Source organism: Tupaia chinensis, unplaced genomic scaffold (genome assembly GCF_000334495.1).
Source record: "Tupaia chinensis unplaced genomic scaffold, TupChi_1.0 Scaffold000479_1, whole genome shotgun sequence".
Lineage (NCBI taxonomy): Eukaryota > Metazoa > Chordata > Mammalia > Scandentia > Tupaiidae > Tupaia > Tupaia belangeri.
In genome coordinates this window covers 424,039-434,182 of record NW_006159991.1, presented here as the reverse complement: position 1 = coordinate 434,182, position 10,144 = coordinate 424,039, and positions in this window count along the sequence as shown.

The window sequence follows — 10,144 nt, the reverse complement described above, 5'->3', positions numbered from 1 at the left end:
TAATAAATAAAATTAAATAAATAATTATTTTTAAAAAATCTTTTCATTGCAAGAAATATTCAACATTCCAAAAAATATTGATCAATGAGATATATGGAGCAGGGAGGGGTGGGGGATAAGGAGAAATGTCTCTCTAGGCCAGAAACAACCCTGATGAAAGTTGAGGAACAGAGAGACATTGGAAGTGTTCTCATGGCCCAAATCCCCAACCTGACCTTCTAAAAATTATTTCCAAATCCTTAAAAAGAAGGAAGAGAGGAGGGCCTCTCATGTCCAGAAAGTGACGCTGGCCTGTGTGGTGAGACAGCTGCCTACTCCAGTTGGCCTGGTTTTCTGTGTTTTTCACCAAACTCACCATGCAGAACCAACCAGGGCCTCTAACGTCTTGGCGCCAGCCGCTGTGCCTAATAGAACCTTAATATTTCCAGTATTCAAAATAATCCAAACAGGAGTTTAGGGGAACACTTTGCAATTCTCATTCCAAGTAGATTTTAGGGATATATATACACCCCACCCCCACGCTCCGGGAGAGAATCCCTGCTGGTGTCGTTTGCACTTCAAAGCCTTCCACCGCTTATCTTCAGGTGAGGGCGCTGCCAGAGGATGAGTGTGACTCATTAGGCAGTCTTGGAAGAAGACCTGACGTTTGTGGCACTGCTATCAGTCTGGCCTCCATTACTGCACAGGAGCGTTTGTATTCTTCCTCAAAGAAGGAGGCTGAGGAGGTTAATTTTCACACACAGGTAATAAATGTTGAAAGGGACTTGGAATTCAAGCTTGCCCGATTTCAAAGTCTAAACCTTTTCCAGGACATCAGGTTGCCTCTACTGAATAAGCAGTCCCATTTCTGGTGAATCCGAATCTACTTCGCTTTGAGCTGTTTTTCCAAGTGTTCATACTACTCTCCCAACGGAAGAGTTCAGATTTACTCTCTGGAGCAATAGCAAAAATTAGGGTTTCAGATTCCACAGTTTAAACTGAACTGGGATCATAGGTGAGTGTTGTTTAAAGGGAACAAGAAATCATTTGACCAACTTCTTTGAAAAGACAGTAGGATGGCCAGCTGGCAGTGTGGTGGTTAGGGCAGCTGGATCCTACACAACTGACCCCACGGTTTGAGTCCCAGACTTGGAGAAACACCAGATACACGTGCTGGCATGCCCAAAAGTTGGAAAGGAGAAATAGGGAAGAGGTTACAGTGTGACCACTCCTCCTGAAGAGTGCTTTCCCACTTTCCTTCTTTCTATCTCTGTCTCTCTGTCTCTCTGTCTCTCTCCTGCAAACTCACTCAAGCTCTGGCAAATTTTAGAAAAGAGAGCGTGAGTAAGAGACAGTAGAATTAGGGGCCAGCAGGCGGTGTGGTGGCTAGGGCACTGGACATTCCCACATGGCTGACCACGGTTCAAGTCCTGAACCTGGTGGCTTGCTTTCTCACTTTCCTTCTCTCTGTATGTCTGTCTTTCTCTGGTCAAATTAAAAATAAATGAATGAATAAATAAAATTAAATAAATAATTCTTAAAAAAAAAGAGAGAGAGAGAGCAGTAGAATTAAATGCACATGGACCGAGCATATAGAATATTGCTTTCATGAATGTTGAAATTCTAAAGCTAGATTTTACATGTGTTAAATCAAAATAGTTTATGCAAGAACACATTTTCAAAATTACAATATAACAGAAATGATCTAGAAGAGTATGATTTAAAATACACAATTTTTTTTAAGTTTCTTTCTTGTCATGAGATAGGGACAGAGAAAAAGAAAGACAGATACATGCCCCACATCATGTTGTAGAGTAAGGGGCTAAGAGGGGCTCTGAATCTCAGTGCTCTTTTAAAGTCTAACTCCTTGAAAGTCATTAGCACCCTTCCATGAATATTTGTTTAAATTGATTCATTTTTAGTTTCTGAGATCATACATTTTCCTCTAAATAATCCAGACTGAAAAAGCCTAACTTTATCTTTTTAAAGAATTATTTTATTTTACTTTATTTATTTATTTATTTATTTATTTTAATTTGAGGGGAACAGAGTGAGAGAGAGAAAGAGGGAGGGAAATTGAGATAGCAAGTCACCAGATCAGTGACTCGAACCATGGTCATCCAAGTGGGAGTCTAGTGCCCTTAACCACGACACCATCTACCAGCCCAAAAACCTAACTTTTCAGCTTCACAAAATCAACATATACTGGGACCAGCAGTTAGTGTAATGGCTAAGTTTCTCACATAGCCAACCGTGGTTCGAGTCCCGGACCTGGTGGCTTAAACTCGCATGTGCGTGCGTGCGTGCGTGCCCAAGATCCTGAGAGAAGAATAGAGGAGAAGGGATTGCAGCATGGCCATCCCCCCTGGGGGATGATTTCTCACATTCTGTCTCTGTGGCTCTCTCTGTCTGTCTAGCAAGCGCACGCGCCCTATAGAAAAAAAATAAATAAAACCTCTCCAAAAAAATCAACATATACTTAGTAGAATTACTCTACTAAGTAACTAATAATGAAAATTTTGTAAATCAGTTATCCTCACCCCATCCACATAACACGATCAGGTCTCTGTGCAGTTCACCTCGTATTTCACGACTCAACAAGATGGGAAATGAGACACAACCTGAATAATGGGATCAAAGACAGAGGGCTTTGAGCAAGCAAAAGTGAAGCTATTTCAGATGCCCTTTCTTTCAAGAATGCATTGCTTTGTCCTGAAATTGGAATAATTTACTTGAAGGAAGGAAAGAATAAGGCATAGACTTTCTCCTCAGACTCGTACATTAGCCGATAACCAAGGCAACTTTCTTTAACCAAGACTGTCCATCAACGAGCAGCATTCCACAGAGCATTCAAACACTATGTCAGGGCAACTTCTCAGGCTCAATTTGTCTAAAAATTACTTGTGGATAAAGGCCCAAACTAACTCTTTCTGTCACTGGGACTTCACTCTACAGATAAGGAGAAATATTAAGGGATCTACAGTTGATCCCTAAAGATAGGAATCCCTCTCAAAATCATCACTGATTTTATATAGATAGATAGATAGAGATATAGATATTAATTTGACCAAAGAGGGACAGAGTGAGAGAGAGAAAGTGAGAAAGCAAGCTGTCATGTCTGGGACTCAAACTGCAGTCAGCCATGTGGGAGTCTAGTGCCCTTAACCACCACGCCTCCAGCCGGCTCCCATCACTAATATAAAGTATCATTCTACCACTAGGCAATGGTATGTCCAAAATTATGCTCCACATGTCCAAAATTATGCCATGTTAAAATTGCATTTTGAGGGACCAGCAGTTAGTGTAATGGCTATGTTGCTGGATTCCCACGTAGTTGACTGCGGTTCGAGTCCTGGACCCGGCAGCTTAAACTCACACCAGGCGCGTGTGCGTGCATGCCCAAGATCCCAAGAGGAGAATGGAGGAGAAGGGATTGCGGCGTGGTCATCCACCCTGAGGGGTGATTTCTCGCTTTCTGTCTCTCTGTCTCTCTCTGTCTTTCTGGCGAGCACACACGCCCTATAGCAAAAACCTCTCCAAAAAAAAGAAAAAAAATTGCATTTAGGGGCCCAGTAGCTGGTGTGGTGGTTGAGGCATTGTACTCCCACATGGCTGGCTGTGATTCAAGTCCCAGACTGGGTGGCTTGCTTTTCTCCCTGTCTCTCTCTCTCTCTCCCTCTCTTTCTGGTGAGCACATATACTCTACAGAAAATTTTTAAATACTAATAATACATTTAAAAATTAAATAATTTTTTAAAACACATTCCATTAAGTTCACAAGTTACTTCTTAGCCATAATCTTAACTATCCATCAGCTGAAACATGGCCTCTTCTTTTTAATTTTTTTTTTTTAGAGAGGTTTTTGCTATAGGGTACATGTACTCTCCAGAAAGACAGAGAGAGACAGAGAGACAGAAAGTGAGAAATCACCCCCCAGGAGGGATAGCCATGCCACAATCCCTTCTCCTCCATTCTCCTCTAGGGATCTTGGGCACACATGCACGCACACCCAGCATGAGTTTAAGCCACTGGGCCTGGAACTCAAACTGCGGTCGGCTACATAGGAGTCCAGCAACATAGCCATTGTGCCAACTACTGGTCCCTTCTTTTTCATTTTTTTATTAAAGATTTTATTTATGTATCTATTTATTTATTTTAATTTGACCAGAGAGGGACAGAGCAAGAGAGAGGGAGAAAGCGGGAGAGAGTTTAATTTGAGGGGAACAGAGTGAGAGAGAGAAAGTGAGAAAGCAAGCCACCAGGTCTGAAACTTGAACCATGGTCAGCCATGTGGAATCCAGCGCCTTTAACCACCATGCCACCTGCTGGTTACTGTCCTTTTTTTATTTTTTTAAAGAATTATTTTATTTAACTTTATTTATTATTATTTTCCAGTTTGATCAGAGAGAGACAGAGAAAGAGAGAGTGGGAAAGTGAGAAAGCAAGCCACCAGATCTGGGACTTGAACCAAGGTTAGCCACATGGGAGTCCACCGTCTTTAACCACCATGCCACCTGCCAGCCCAGGAAACATGTCTTGAAAGGCTTTTAGTAACCTTTAAAAAGTTTTATAGTAAATCGGAGATTGATTTCATGCATGTCCCACATCATATTGTACAAGGAGGGGCTGAGAGAAGGGGTTCTGAATCTCAGCTCACTGTAGGAAGATGATAAGACAAGTGAAGTTAGAAATTAAAAGTTTGGGTTGTAGGGAACCAGCAGTTACTGTAACGATTATGTCGCTGGACTCCCATGTTATTGACCACAGTTCAAGTCCCAGAGCTGGTGGCTTAAACTCACGCTGCGTGTGAAGAGAATGGAGGAGAAGGGATTATGGTGTGGCCATCCCCCCTGGGGGGTTATTTCTCACTTTCTATCTCTCTGTCTTTCTGTCTTTCTGGTGAGCACACGCACCCTATAGCAAAAACCTCTCAAAAAAATAAATAAATAAAGTTTGGGTTGTGAGTGACACATACTTTCCCACAAATAGTCCAGGAAACAAGCCCAAGCCCAAACCCAGAACTCCCCTCTGTGGCTTCCAGAGTCTATATGAACCTCTCTTCATCCTCTCAAACCAAAGAGAGGTCATCTTGTAACACAGAAACAAGGAATATGCCATTAAATGTCCACCCTCAAAGAAATAGTCACAGGACGTCATCTAAGCTTCAGTGCTGTTGCTCGTGTTTATCCACACACCTGGGATCAAGTCTCACTGGGCAAGTACAATGAAACCCGTGAGGACTCTGTCACATCTTATTAAAATGTGACATAGGGATGGCAGGTGGTGTGGTGGTTAAGAGCATTGGACTCCTAGGAGACCAGCAGGTAGCAAGGTGGTTAAGATGCTGGACACTCCCACATGACCGACCATGGTTCAGGTCTCAGGCCCGGTGGCTTGCTTTCTCACTTTCTCCCTCTTTCTCTCTCTATGTCCCTCTGGTCAAAAATAAATGAATGAACAAATAAAATTAAATAAATAATTTTTAAAAAAGAGCATTGGACTCCTACATAGCCAACCAAGGTTCAAGTCCCAGACTTGACGACTTGCTTTCTCACCACCTCTCTCTCTCTCACTCTGCCCCTCTCTGGTCAAAATTAAAAATAAATAAAATCAATAAATAAAGTTAAATAAAATAATTATTAAAAAAAAACAATAACGTGAAATAAAAGATATATTCCCCAGGTCAATGATCTGTTCAATGTAGTGAAAGCAGTCAGTGTAGTCCAGGGGTTTGATTGGTGACTTTCCCTTAGACCGTCTCCAAGTGATTAGGAGCTCCTATGCTTTATACCATGAACTCAAATCCAAGTGTGGGTCTCTTTGATGGAAGTGGTGTTTCCTGTTTCCACCAGTCAGCTTTACAACTTGAGTGGTTTGCCAAGATGTGCAGTTCTACTCCACTCTCCCTTTCTTTCTTTTCCTTTTTATCTCCTTTGATCTGATACAGATGTCCCAGCAGGTCTCAGGCCACGGCGTCAGGGAGAAGACATCTCTGGTAACTCCAAGAATGACTCTGTATGCATTGAACTACATTTAGGCTTTTAAAAATAAAATAAAATAATCTTTTTTCCTTGCAGGAAGTGGAATTGTTGGCCTTTTTTTTTTTTTTTTTTTTTCCCCAGAGATAACCTGATCGTTCAGAAGCAGTCCCAGTAGGGCAGTGCTGAGAGTATTTCTCTGGAATTGTAGTAATTCTGTTTGGAGGTACAGAACTAGTTTTACACACATTTCTTCCAAGTCACCACCACCCGAAAGCTTATCTCTAATCTTAAACAATCCTAATTCCCGAAGGCACCTGGCCAGTTCTAGTTATCTAGATAACAGAAACTGGTGGGGCTCTCTAAATGCTTTTCTCCTAAGGTACCCTTCAGTCAACAGGCAAGCTTATCTTCTGGAGTCTGCAACCTGAGCTTGTAACTCCTCCTTGCACTTCCTTCCTGGTAGTTTAGTGGGGTAACAGCTAGGTGAAAGCATGCCTGATTACCCTGTGTTTCTCAATAGCGGCCTATCCCTCACTTCAATTGCTGACTCCAGAAATGTACAACTGGAACATCAATTTCCGATGAAGTTCCAAGAGCGGCCATTAAAAAGATGCAGCTTTGGTCTTTGGATCTGGACATGTTAGCATGGCCCAAGTGAAATATGAAAGGCATGTAAGGTCACCAGCCTTGCCGTCAAAAGAAAATGAGAGCAGGAGTGACGTATTTCCTGTGTAATGTCCTGTATCTTCTCTAAATCCACAGTAGCCATAGAAGGTCCATTTCACCCAGAGAAAACTGAAAGACCAATAAAATGAAGTAGTTGGCTAAGTGATTTTAAGGGTCTTTCCTGGCTTTGAAATGTCATGGTGCTTTTAGTTAGGCAGTATTTTCAAACTACTAAAACTTGGTTCGTCTGCAGATACTCTGAGTGAACCATGTCTATTTAAAAATAATAAATTGAGGGGACCAGCAGGTGTCGTGGTGGCTAAGACGCTGGACACTCCCACATGGCTGACCACAGTTCAAGTCCCAGAGTCCCAGACCTACTGGCTTGCTTTCTCACTTACTCTCTCTCTCTTTCTCTCTCTCTGGTCAAAATAAAAATGAATGAATGAATAAATAAAATTGAATAAATAATTATAAAAATAATAATAATGATAAATTGAGTCAGATAGTGGTGCAGTGCTAACACAACTGAACCTACATGGAGAGGTCACCAGTTCATGTCCCGAGGCCTCCCCGTACATGCCGGGTGCATGCATACACATGCCTGTGAGCTAGGCTGACTGAGGCTAAGAGTAGATCACTGTGGGAGTGCTCTTCTTTCTCTTCCTCTTTCTGCCTCATGGAAGAAATATACTTTTCTAAAAAAAAATAATATTAAAAAGGCCAGCAGGTTGTATGGTGGTTAAAGTGCTGGATTCACAAATAGCTAACCACAGTTGAAGTCCTGGACCTGGTGGCTTCAAAATCATGCTGGACAGGTGTGCATGAGTGCCCAAAATCTCAAGAGGAGAATGGAGGAGAGGAGATCGCAGCATGACCATCCCAGCATGGTGAGAGAAGGGTCTCGCTTTCCTTCTCTCTGTCTCTCTCCAGCAAGCACACATACCTGACGGCAAAACCAACAAACAAAAAAGAATAGGTAAATAGACCCAGGCCCTAGTAATCCCAGTCTCAGTTCAACTACAGTTAAGAACGTTTACTGAGTACCTACTGGGTGCTGGAACAGGCTTCTATTTTCTCTTCCCTGTTGTTTCTCAATCTTCACCACACATGAAAATCCCTGGGAAGAGCTTGGAAAACTACAGATGTCCAGACACCTGATTCCAAGACTAAGATTCAACTGGTTTAAGGCAAGGTCTGTTGGAAAAGCTCCCCAGGGGATGCTAACGGGTAGCCATGATGAACCCTCCACCACCACCACTGGTCTGCCCTAATGCTATGGCCAATCCCAAAAGGCAGAATTGATCTGAGTGACCTTTACTTACCTTCAGCCCAGAAAAGGTGGGACTTGGAATTAATCCAGAGATCTCAGTCCAAGAGGTAAGGAAGGTAGACTTAGGACTAAAGGATTAGGAAAAGAGCAAAGAAGAGAGCAGGTATGGAAGTGTTTTGTGCCTATTACCTCATTTCATTGTAACCACCATGCCAGGGTAAGGAAATGAAAGCTCAGAGATAATCTGCTAAGACAACCTGCTAGAAGGCAATAAAGTAATAATTTAAACCAGTCTCTCACTCCGAAACCTGTATTCTGTCCATGCTGCCTACTCCATCCTGAAAATCTAATTTCAAGGCTCCTATACCATATGTATCACTTACCACGTTCAATATTAACCAGATATGAATCTGGGTGCCAAGAGTCATCCCCCCACTCCAAATCTTATTTTTGTGCAGTCAATGTGCAAGAGTAACTTCTACTTACATTTGCTCTAGTTCATCCTAAATACCGTGTTAGTTAGGGTTAGGTTCTACTTTATAGAACAGAACACCCAAAATGAGAGTGGCTCAATTAAAAGGTAGAAGATTGTCCAGAGGTACATGGTCTTGGGAGATCCCATGGTGTCAAGGACTCAGCTTCTCTTACCTTGTTCAGCTTTGCTCAATGCAGGGCTTCTCCTTCGGTCTTGAGATCCTAGAGTTCATTCCTTCTATCGAATTTCAGGAAGAAAAAAAAAGGGGGGCACACTTCCTTTCTTTTAAGGACACTCCCTGTAAGTCTTATTCACCAATTCCGCTTACATCTCATTGGCCAGAACTTAGTCACAGACCACATCTAGCTGACTGGAAGACCCTCTGTCTAACTAAAAACAAGGGTAAGACGAGACAGGGACAATTACGTCTCAGTCATGGTTTTGTGCCTAGCACGTCAGTCTTCCCCTCTAGGATTGCTGCCCTAACCTGAACATCATCTGCCTGGCGAGTCTGGAAGCCTTATTTACCCTGCCCTCCTTGCACCAATTTCTCTTGCCAGTCCCACAGCTTTTACCTTTCGCCTGATACTTGGGGCATGAATGTACCTTCAATTCAGTGCCTTCTGCAACTAGGCTCCTACCTAGCTGAGTAACCAGTACCAAATGCTTGTAAATCAGGACTGAATCCCTTTGGATGCTGTACTTGACCCCCCTGGCTGCCCATTCCAGAGTCAGGTTGGAGCCAGGTGGATTTTGCTAGCCAGGTCAGGCAAGGCGGGGATCCCGCCCTAATGCAGTCTCTGACTGGCTGGCCTCCAGCACTATAGTCATGCCATACCATCTTCTATGACTCAGCCGAAGCCATAACTTCATGGTAAAGAGAGGCTCCAGCATTTGGCATGATAGCTGTGTTGCTTGACTCCCATATAGTCCACCACGGTTCGAATCCCAGACCCGGTGTCTTATACTCACACTGGGTGTGTGTGTGTGCATGCCCAAGATCCCAAAAGGAGAATGGAGAAGAAGGGATTGTGGTGTGGCCATCCCCCTAGGGGGTGATTTCTCACTTTCTGTCTCTCTGTCTCTGTCTCTCTGGCAAGCACATGAGCCCTATAGCAAAAACTTCTCCCTCCCCAAAAAAAGGAGTTGGCAGCTGAGGCCAAGTGTAACAGGAAGAGCCAAAGGGACCCAGTAAGATAACCTGGATTTGCATCCTAAATTTCCCCCATCTACTGTGTGGTTTTTTTTTTTTTAAGTTTATTTCTTCCTTGAGTTAAAGAGATATAGAAAGACAGCATCCTTAACAGGGTCTTGACACTGTGATCCACCACCAAACTTAGCCTCAGATCAGAGGCACACTTGTGCCATGTGTACAGTGACATCTCTAGGACACGATCCAGAACCTTTTCATGTAGGTCAGCCTTGCAAACCATCTCATTTGACCAGGGCACCACCATCCTGGCACCTGTATGACTCTTCTGGGCTTTTTTTGTCATCTCTAAATTGGATATAACAATAATTTTGTTTCATATGGCTGTGTTAAGAATAAAATATAATAATGTACATGGAATTGTTTATTAAAAGAATATAATTGGGGGAACCAGCAGTTAGCGTAATGGCTATGTCGCTGGACTCCCACGTAGTCGACCGCGGTTCGTGTCCCGGACCCGGTGGCTTAAAAAACACACGCCGGGCGCGTGTGTGTGCGTGCCCAAGATCCCGAGAGGAGAATGGAGGAGAAGGGATTGCGGCGTGACCATCCCCCCTGGG